This window comes from Pteropus alecto, unplaced genomic scaffold, assembly GCF_000325575.1.
Source record: "Pteropus alecto unplaced genomic scaffold, ASM32557v1 scaffold110, whole genome shotgun sequence".
Taxonomy (NCBI): Eukaryota; Metazoa; Chordata; class Mammalia; order Chiroptera; family Pteropodidae; genus Pteropus; species Pteropus alecto.
Window position 1 is genome coordinate 784,091 of NW_006431920.1, and position 10,652 is coordinate 794,742.

Sequence of the window (10,652 nt, forward strand, 5' to 3'; positions counted from 1 at the left end):
TTGATTTATTGGTGACAGCCATTCTGAGAGGTGTGAGGTGCTATCTCATTGTGGTTTTAATTTGCATTTCTGATGATTAGTGATGTTGAGCACCTTTTCATATGTCTATTGGCCATCTGTGTGTCCTCATTGGCAAAATGTCTATTTAGGTCTTCTGCCCATTTTTTAATTGGATTGTTTGTTCATTTTGGTGTTGAGTTGTATGAGTTCTTTGTAAATTTTGGATATTATCCTCTTATCTGGCCCTGTGTCTTGAGACATCATCAAGGGCCCCACTGGGCCACCGTATGCCCTGTACTCCTGGGCTGCCACCTCTCTGCCCCCACTCTCCCACCCCAGGCCTAAATGCCCATCCCCAGCTTGGCTACTATCCACAAGAAGTGAACAGGCCCCAAAGCCAGCCATGGCCCAGAAAATAAGGAGACACTGAAGGAGATGGGGCCGTTTGGCCTCTGTCAGGCTGGAGATAAAACTAGAATCCAGCTTCTCAAGTCATCATGGTTCTTGTTGACAATTCTTCTACCTCCAGCCCTGGCAAGTGAGAGGAGAGGCTTGAGGCAGGACTGCCCCCAGCGGGGCAGTGAGGTGGCCGGCCACTGCCGGTCCTCAGGAAGCTGGGCCGGGAGGACTGGATGCCTCTGATCGCTAAATCCTGAGTCAATCAAGCGTCTCCATTTTCTCCCTGTCCTCTGGCTCAATTCCCCAAGCTCCTTGACTGGGAGGTGGTGACGCGAAGTGGTTGTGACTTTGGGCTCTAGTATCAGGCAGGTTAGGTTCAAGTCCTGCCTCTGCTACTTCCTGGCTCTGTGACTTTGGACAAACTCCTTCACTATAAGCCATGGTTTCCCTAACTATAAAATGGGAGGATAATTCTGGCACCTACTTCTTAGGTATCATGAAGATTCAATGGGATAAAATGCCGGTTGTCTTAGAACAATGCCTGATGTAGCGTGAGCCCTGATGGCAATGTGGTGGTGGTGGTGGTGGTGGTTTTGGTGAATGTGATGATCACGATGATGATGAGTGAGAAAGTGATTGTCATAACTGTGATGATGCTGCTGCTGATGGTGATGGTAGTGGATAGAGACGATGATGATGAATTTGCCGGACATGATAGTAACGACAGATAAGGTGGTGGTGATATGATGACTGGTGGAAATTGATATGATGATAGTGATGATGATGATGGCAAATTCGGAGAAAATAATCATGGTAGAGAAGGGGATGGCGATGATGCTGATGGTGACAATGGTGGATGTTGGTGATGATAGTGGTGGAGATGAGGATAATGAAAAAAATGGGGTGACACAACTCCTGGCCCAAATGAAGGGTGAGAACAGGCAGAGAGAAACGGGATATGAGGCACAGAGGTGCTGCTCAGGTACCTTTACTTCCGCCACCAGGCCAGGCCCAGCTGCTGGTAGCCCACCTCCCCCAGCCAGCCCCAGAAGGCAGGGGCCTCGCTCCCTTCTAGCCTTCCTCCTGCTGGGCATCAGTCCAGGCTCTGGTCTGGCCATGGCCTCTTAGACCTACCTAGGCCTCTAGGGAACATCCACAGGTCCCAGTGGACGGATGAGCCCTGGTTCTCCCAATCCAAGGAACCCACCAGCAGGTGAACATGGGGGCCAGAGTGGCAGGCACGTCCCTGATGCGTGGGCCTTGGGCAGGGGTCCCAAGGCTCTGGCCCTTCCTGCAGGGCTCTGAAGAGGGTGGATCGGCTCTGCAGAAGGGGACATGTGTGGGCTGGGGTGGGCAGGTTGACACAGTGCTTCTGAGTTTGGGGTCAAACCAGTCCAAACCCGGTTCCACCGCTGACAAGCTCTGGGTTCTTGGCTGTTACTCAGTCTCTCTGATTCTTGGTTTTATTACTGTGCCAGCACATGGGGGGGATAATGGCATCTACCTGGTACTAGTTATTTTTGCAATAATCCCATAAGTTGGGAGCTCAGGAAGATGCCTGGCATGTAGGAGGTACCCAGAGATGTCACTGATTTCATTCTTACGGCCTTTGTTGGCTCAGACGGACTATACAGATCCTGGGCAGGGCCAGCTGCTGGTGCTCAGAGGCTGGGCCAGGGGCAGGGCTGGGGACTCCTGCCACTGGGCCTCCTGGCAGGCAGGCTGGGCTCAGCTGCCCCACCACCTCGTTCCCTCCCAGTGCCAGGCAGCCCCGCCATCTCATGCCCCCACCTCCTGGCCTCCCCCTACACCCTCTCCACAGGCTGGCGAGGGCTCTGACGTGTGAAATAAAAAGGGATTTTAATTACCTCTCAGCAAAACAGCAATTAGAGAGAATCACAGCACAACAGAGGTCCCCTCCTCCACTCTCTCTGCCAGGTCTGCCTTCTCCCCTTTTTCTCCAGCCCCCACCCAGCTCTGAGGGAGTCCTCCAATTCAGCTCAGGCTCCCTGTGCCCCAGGGTGGGGGAAACAAAGGATGTGAGATGATCTGTGCTGGGGAGGGAGCGGGGTGGGCGAGGAGGGCCGCACAGGGCTGTACAGGGACACCCCACGAGAGGGTGCGGGCCGTTGATCACTCCGGTCTCCCTGTGCATCCACACCTTGGATTCCACCTCACTGGAATCTGTGCCTGCCCTGGACTGCGCCCATCCCGTGTGAGTACGTGGCTAGCACGTGTGCACACCCGTGTGTGCATGCAAGCGTGTCAGCAACCTGGGGGCAGTGCAACCCTCAGCGAGCCCGCTGCGCTGGGGAAGCTGCGCTATTTCAACAGGCTTTCATGATAATTGCCTGTGGCCCCGAGCTGTCGCTCTCTGTCCATGGGCCGCCCCCGCCCCAGGACCCCGCTGCCAGGGGTCACTTCTCCGTCCACACGCACAGCTTGGGGCACCTGTGCTGCATTTCGGAAGGGGGCCAGGGAGGGCAGGGTGAGGTGTCCCACAGGTGGCCTGAGGCTGGGGGCTGCAGGTGGTGGGTGGCTGATTGAAGTGGTAATTGCATGCAGCAGGCCCTGCTAATGCGCGTTATGATTAAACCCCATTACTGAGGGAGGCAGCGCAAGCAAGCGTGGGGGCGGGGGCGGGACAGGGGAGGCCGACTGCGGGGGCCCTGCACGGGGCCTGACTGACAGCCTTTCTCATGGGGAGCGGGGAGCAGGAGGCCACCGCCACCTCCGTGGTCCCCTCCCCCTCCTGAACTGTAGCTGACAGGATCCTGCCCAGCTGAGGGGGAGAGTCAGAGCTTAGAGGTGGGAGAGGCACCCCCCTGCCCAACGCACACTGGGTAAAGGTCTGAAAGCCCCTACTCGGTTCTTTAAGGGGCCCAGGTGAGCAGCAGAGCCGTTGATCTTGGGGTTCCTGTGGCTGTGTCAGAGCCCCCCAAACATAAGCCTCCCAAATTCGATGCCAGGGAATAGCATGTTATTGGGTTGCAGAGGCCAGAATGGCTGCAATTGGCGGCTGACATCAGTCCCGCCTCATCTCATTGGATGCCATAGGTGTCAATCAGGAGCCCGTCACGCCCACTGGCTGTGGATGGGCCAGGCTGCAGCCTACTGATCCTCTGACATGGTCCCTGGAGTCTGACCTGTGCGTGGGGAGTGGGCCCCAGCACCCTTCGTTTTGCAGAGGCCCAGAGAGCACTTGCCCGAGAACACTCAATCATGCTGGATCAGACCTAGAATCCCAGCTCGGCCACTTACCAGCTCTGTGACTTTGCGAAAGGTCCTTAACCTCTCAGGGCCTCAGTTGCTGCCTCTGTAAAAAGGGGATAAAAGCAGGACCTACTCCTGGGATTGTTGTGAGGATTAAACGAGACAACTTAGCACTTAAAGCCCAGGACCTGACCCCAGACGTCAGCTATCGGCATGGCCTTTGCGCTTTGACCCATGCCCTCTGCGGTAGGGATGTGGGCGGCCTCCAGGAGCTGAGAGCAGTCCCGGGGTGCGAACCAGGAAAGAACAGACACGTTGATTCTACAACCAAAGGAGCTTGATTCTGCCACCACCAAGGAGCTTGGAAGAGGAGCCCGAGCCCCAGGTGAGAGCTCAGCCCTAGCCGACCCCGACGTCAGCCCGCTGAGGCCCTGAGCAGAGACTCCAGCCACGCTGTGCCTAGCCTTCTGACCTACAGAGACTGAGATAATAAATTGGTGTTGTTCTGAGTCGCTAAGTTTGTGGTGATTTGTTACACAGCCATGGAAAACCAATAACCCTCTTTAGTGGTTCCGATGGAAGGCCCTGGGACATCCTGCCAGGAGGGGAGCTTGCTCTGGGCCGAGGGCAGCCCCGCGTGAGGCTGGCACTCAGACCAGCGAGGGTGCCCCAGCTGCTGTTCCCTCTGCGAATGACACAGACTTAGCAGCCAGGCTTTCTGCTCGGGGGCCATGCCGCTGCCGGTCTCAAATCCGACCTATCGCCACCATCAAAGGATGTCTGTGGGAGCCCCTTGCCACCCCCCCAGCAGGCCCCAAGCCCTTGGTCGGCTGGCAGTGGGCAGAGGTGGGCATGGAGTGTTGCCCACGGCGACACAGTGTTGCATTACGTTGGCTCCAGATCCGGCACTCTTGTCCTCTATCCCAGCTTCATTTCAAGGACTCTGTGACAATGCTCCCCTCCACGCGAGGTCTAGAGGGAGAGCCCCACCCAGGGCCCTGTGCCCCTTAGTCCCTCTGAGCCCTTCCGTCTCCTCTCCTCCGCAGCCTTGCTCTTTCTCTTACAAGGGACAATTAGTGGCCTCAGCTTTAATTAGCTAACGATCCCCTTCAGCTCCAATCATTTGAAATGATGATGGAGTGCTGGGGGAGGGGACCTCCCAGTGACCCTGTGAGGCAAGGAAGAGGCCCTTCAGGACGCACTGCCTTCTCTCGGCTCTGCCCAGCCCAAGCTTCCCCTCCCTTTGCAGTCCCAGGAAATGGGCCGTGGTGACCCTGACAGGAAGAGGTCCACCTTCCTAGCTCTCCCATGCCTCTGTGGCCTTATTTGCATCTTGCAATAGGAGCTGAGCGGCCTGTCGTGGCCTGTCCATCAAACGCTGAGCCCAGGAGGCCTGGCTGTCAGAGCTGGAGGCCTGCAGGCCTCAGACTCTCCACCCCTTCTCCTCTCTGCCCCCTGTGGCCACCACCCTGCTTTGGCTGTCAATCTGGCCCCATCCCCAACTGCTTGTTGGTTGAGGCCTTGCCACTCAGGCTGGGCAAGAAGGACAGGCAAATGGAAAAGTCTGGGGTCCCAAAGGAGCTAAGAAAGAGAGACCATGAAAATGTCAAGTTATATAAGACTGAGGTCTAGGAGGTACCCTGGGCAATTAAAAACAACTGGGCATTTTAGGCAGGGGATCCCAGCAGAGCCCTTGAGGGCGGGGACATCCGGAAGGGACACCAAGGCCTGGCTGCACGCCCCGAGACTCCCCCTGAGGTCTCTGGGCAAAGCCAGCCTTGGAGGTTGAGTCATACATAACACAGTTCCTGGGTTGAGGTCACAGCCGGGCTCCTGGTTCCGTGCTGCTTTCACTGGGGTTCCAAGTGCCCTGCCTGTCCCCTCTGCAGCGCTGACAGCTTTTGGTGTGCACGTCCCTGAGGCCTGAGGGTGGCAGCCGCGGGCTCAGATCTCAGCTCCAGCCCTCGTGAGCTGGGTGAACTTGGGCAACGTTCTTTCCTTCTCCGGGGCTCAGTTTCCTCCTGTGTAAATGGGGCCATGACAGGGCCCCCTCACGGGGTGATCGTGAGATGGTGTGGTGACACACTGGGAGGTGCCCCACATGTTACTGCGGGGGTTCCACCCACACTGTGGGAGGCCCATCCAGGCTGGAGTGGGGGTGCAGCCCGTGCAGCAGGCTCTGGGCTGGGCCCCAGAGGGGCACACATCTGTCCCTGCGGAGAGAGGCCCTTGGGCAGGCTCCTTGAGTGGGGACCTGCGCAGCCATGGGGACTGCCAGGGGACTGAGAGCTTGACAAGGACCTAAAGGAGGGTGGGAGGGGTGGGGACAAGGCACTCAGGCAGAGGGGACAGCTTGAACAAAGGCACAGAAGTGAGGGTACCACCCCCTTGAGGAGGGGGGACACTCAGGGGACAGTAGGATCTGGGGCCAGACTGAGGAATTCACGAGGAGGGGTCACAGAGGGTTTGGGGCAGGAATGGGCAGGATGCAGGAGCGCCTGGGTGGGCAAGGGGACCCCTTCCTGCAGTGAGGAGCGGAGGACTAAGGGCCAGAACTGAGAGACGATGGAGCGAGGAAGAGGAGGAAGCAAGAAGCCTTTCTAAGGCTGAGAAGCCAGGACTTGGCCTTGATGTACCGAAGGAGGACGAGGAGAAAAAGTGAACGACGAGCTCGGTTCGCAGGGCAGTGAGCTTCTGGCGCAGGCAGGTACAGGAGGACCTGGGGCCAGAGGGCAGACTTAGGCCATGGCCCCGACCTGGGCACAGCCCGCAGGGGATGGAGAGGTGGGGTGGGGACAGGCTCAGAGGGAGGTGAGAGTCAGGATTTGGAGATCAGACTGGTGTGGTGGAGGCAACCAAAGTGTCCCTCGATTAGGGACTGTGATGCTGAGGACCTCTAGGTGGGAAACGCTGGTGTGGGTCTGTGAGCACAACTGCACCTCTTGTGGTGGTGGTGTCTCGCTTACTTTAAAAAATAGATGCTTGCATGGGCCTAAAAATAAGGAGAAGCTTGCATGGGCCTAAAAATAAGGAGATGCTTGCATGGGCCTAAAAATAAGGAGATGCTTGCATGGGCCTACGTGCGCACCCAAAGTGATCGCAGAGCTTACCCTACCTTGGGGAGGTCTGGAGGGGGTATGAGTGAAGGGGAGCCTCACGTCTGCCCTGTGCATACCTCAGCAGTCTAAATCTTGTCAAACAGGATTGTATTTATATATTTCTTGCGTGAAATAAAAAAGCTGATCTAGAGATTGGTAGGTGACTCCAGAGGAGTCTGTGCCTAGTGGGGATAGAAGGCTACCATAGGGTAGGAGATTGAAATTGAGAGGGAGCAAGGGAAGAGAGGATTGGCCCCTTTTGTCATCTGATGGGCCCCAGAGCCAAGGCGAAGTGCGTGCAGATATGAACACCTGGGCAGGTGTGTAGGTGGGGGCTGCTGCGCCTGGTGCAAGGCCTGGCCCTGGTGAACACGTCACACGGGGGGTTCCATGAGCCAATCGCAGGTGTGTGAGATAGGTCCGTATCTATCAGATGTGTCATCTGTGCCAGGCTCTGCACGACACAGCTGAGTAAGATGCAGGAGGTATAGCGGGGCCCAGGGAGGGCAAGCCTGCAGCCCACGGAGGCATCACCAGACCAGACAGAGGCTGACTTCTCAAGAAGGATGAGTGGCAGGTGGCCAACGGAAGTCATGATTGAGGAAGGATGTTCCAGGTGGCCGGAACAGTAAGTGCTAAGGCCCTGAGGTGCGTGAGAGCCAGCTGAATTCTCGGAAATGAAACTAGATCAGAGTGAGCAGAAGAAGAGAGAAATAAGGGGTAGGAATACAGAGGGAGAAAAGCAGAGGAAGACGAAGACGTTACTGCCTTTGGGCCATGTTAGGTGTGTGAGTTCTATCATGAGAGGTGAGGAGGGGGCCTTGGGAGCTGGAGCCCAGTGGGGAGGCTGGGCAGCTGTCTGGCTGGACTGGGCTTCCTATGGCATTGGGCCTCGGAAAAGGGGCTCAGCTAGGGTCTGCACAGGGAGACTCTTGAGTCTGGCCCAGTGAGGACCAGGATGGCTGGAGAGGAGATGGACCAGGCCAGGGAGCCCTAGAGCTGCCTTTCAGGCCAAGAATCTGAAGTAAGGAGGGCACAGGGTCTGGACCTCCGTAGCCCCTTGCCTGGCCAGGAGCAGACCCCACTGCTCAGGCAGGACTGATAGGCGCCCCTTCCCCAGCTCTGGTTATAGCGACAGAGTAGAATGAAGGCACTAGCTGGGTGGTGGAGTATGTGGGCCTTCGGAGACCCCCAGCTCTGATGCGGGCACCCAGATTTCCAATAAGAGCCTGAGTCAGTACCATGGTGGCTACCTCGTCCTGGCTCCAGCCTTCCCCACCCCCTCCCTGCCACCTCAGCCACTTGGGAGAGTCATTTCATTACTCAAATTAAAAATCCATTTTGTGCTGTGAATAATAGATGGGCTGAGCCCTGGGAGGCTGGGCAGAGGACAGGAAGCTGGTGGGGGGATGCTTCCCAGGGCACAGAAGGTGCTGCAGACTGTCGTGGAGAAGAGTGGGGGCTGGCCGGGCAGGATGGAGGCTGGGGCGGGGGGCATCTCCCAGAGCAGAGGCAGGGCTAGGGGTTCAGTGCCTGAGAGGGCTGGAGGTCTGTGGGCTGGATCAGCTGGAGCAGCAGGCGGACGGGGTCCCAGTCCATCCCCCGACGACATGTGCAGGCCAGAGAGGCACAGAAATACATCTCAGCTCAACTGGACTCCAGGCTGGGTTAGGCCTGGCTTCAGGTTGGCGGCCCCCCTTCGGAGCGTAGCATTTAGCACCGCACTTTGTGAAAGCTCAACAGGTGGAAGTCACTAGTGTGAGGACTGCTGTCCTTAGTGAGTTGGGGCTGCTCTGTACGCCACCCCCAGAATCCAGACGCTGGTGGGGGAAGCTGGGATCTGGGCCATGATCAGGGAGGAGGTAGAGGTGAGGGGTTCGGGAGCTGACCTGAATCCCTAACCTCTGTCCTTTGCACCCCCAGGCCTTATCTCTCCAAGGCAGCTCTGGCCCAAGCTCCTCACTCCTGATACCTGCATCCCCCAAGCTGGGCATATTTTGGCCTGAATCAGGGCACTTGGCTGGGCTTGGCTGGCCGCTGCTGTGTCCTGTCAGTTTCTTGCTCCTCAGGGGGTCACCTTGGCAGTGGGGGAGGGGTGGACAAGCGCCGGAAGCCTCAGAAAGAGAGTGAGGGAGCTCCACTCGCCTCTGCTCAGCTTCCCCGGGGTCGGGGAGCAAAGGAGGCTAGGCCTGCTCACCCTTATTGGTGGGCGTGTAGGGCCACTAGGACTGAGTGGTCCTGGGCCCAATCCCCCCCACCGCCCCAGTCAATGCTGAGGAAGTGGGGCTGGCTGCGGGGCTCAGGGCTGGATTCCGCTGAAAGCCTCTGGGCTGGGTGTGGGGGTGAGGTGCTGCTCAGAGCCGGCGGGTTGGAGCAAGGCCTTCAGGCAGGGCGGCCACCCAGCCCCTGAAGCCAGAGGTGGATGAACAGAGCAACGGCAGCTGAGTCGGGGACATGGATGGCTAGAAGGAGGTTCAGATGGCTGACCTGGGAGGAAGGAGGGACCGAGTGTGCCTGGGCCCCCCTCCCCCAGTGGCTGAGGCCTGCAAGGTCCCTGGGGAAACACGTTTGCCTTTGCAGTCTTTCTGTCGGAAGAGTCAGCTCCCTGAGACAATATCCATTTTTATATTTCTTGGAAATTTCACGGCATTCATTTCAGGGAAAATAAAAGCTGTCATTGCTGGAGAAATGATACCAATCAGGGCTTGAAAAGGCTGGAAAATTATCCTCCTGGAGACAAAACGTTGAGGGAAAAATGCAGATTAAAAGCACAAAGAGCCACTTTGCCACCGCCCTGCCCTCCCCTCCTCCCTTGCGGAATCACCACATTTTACATAATTCCACCTCTCCTCGGTAGAATTAATTGGGCCCAAGAAGAATGAAGGGGGCAGAGGAGAACCCTGAAATGGCCAGAGGTGGACAGGCAGACAGACACAGGACAGGCAGAATGGGGTCAGAGGTGGCCACTCAGGGCCACGGGCCCAGTGACTGGGCTGATGAGGGGACAGGGAGATGGGTCCTTTGAGTCCTTACCTTGTCGTGGTTTTTATCAGATGGGGCTCCATGGCAGTCTTCAGCTGTCAAATATTGTTTAGGCCAGTGCTGCAGACTGGAACCAGCGGTCCTGGGAGCGATGGTGCTTTGTGGGGCGCCCTGCTAGTGATGCCGGGGCAGAGGGTGCAGAAACTCCAGAAACAGCAGCATTCATCCGAGAAGCCCCGAGTTCCCGGTGCCCCTCATGGGCCAGGCCCTGTGAGTACTGGGGAGCCAGGCGGAAGTGGGCGCTGGGAGCCGTGGGAGGGAGGTCCCACACTCAAAAGCGAGTTGAGGAGGAAGGAGGCAGTGGGCGGGTAGGTTCTGAGTTGCCCGGCACCTAGCCTGCCCTTCCACCAGTCCACGTCCCGGGACGGGCAGCAGGGGAGGATGCGGGCTGCCGGGCAGAGCAGGCAGGCTCCCTCCCTCCCTGTCTCCAGCAGGGGGGCCCCTTTCATTACTCTCTCAGTCTTCCTCTCTGGCCAGGAACTTCCTGAGCACTGGGTGCCAAGGCCAATCAACATTTGGGGTAGGGGTATAGTCTGAGCCAGAGGCTCCCTTCCTGCAGCGGCCTCCGGGGGCTCTCCCTCCACCAGGGGCTGGGTTATGGTTGCACGGCCAACCAAAACCCCGGACCTCCTCGCGGGAGGGCTGGGATGGGCAGGAGCTAAAGGGGAGGACCAGGAAATCCCCTTATCTAAGTCCGCTCTGGCTCTGCGCCCGACGCTGTCAGGCGGGTGGCGGCACCTTCTGCAGCTTTTCGAGGAGTCCTCCTTGGCCGATGCTCCAGTCCTGTGGTCTCGGCTGCGACGGCCACGCGCCTGTTCATCTCCAGCCTGAGCTCCTTTTCGGAGGGTTGGTGGGCAGCCCCGAGTGGGCCGTGGGATCGGAGGGGACCGGTTCCCGAGA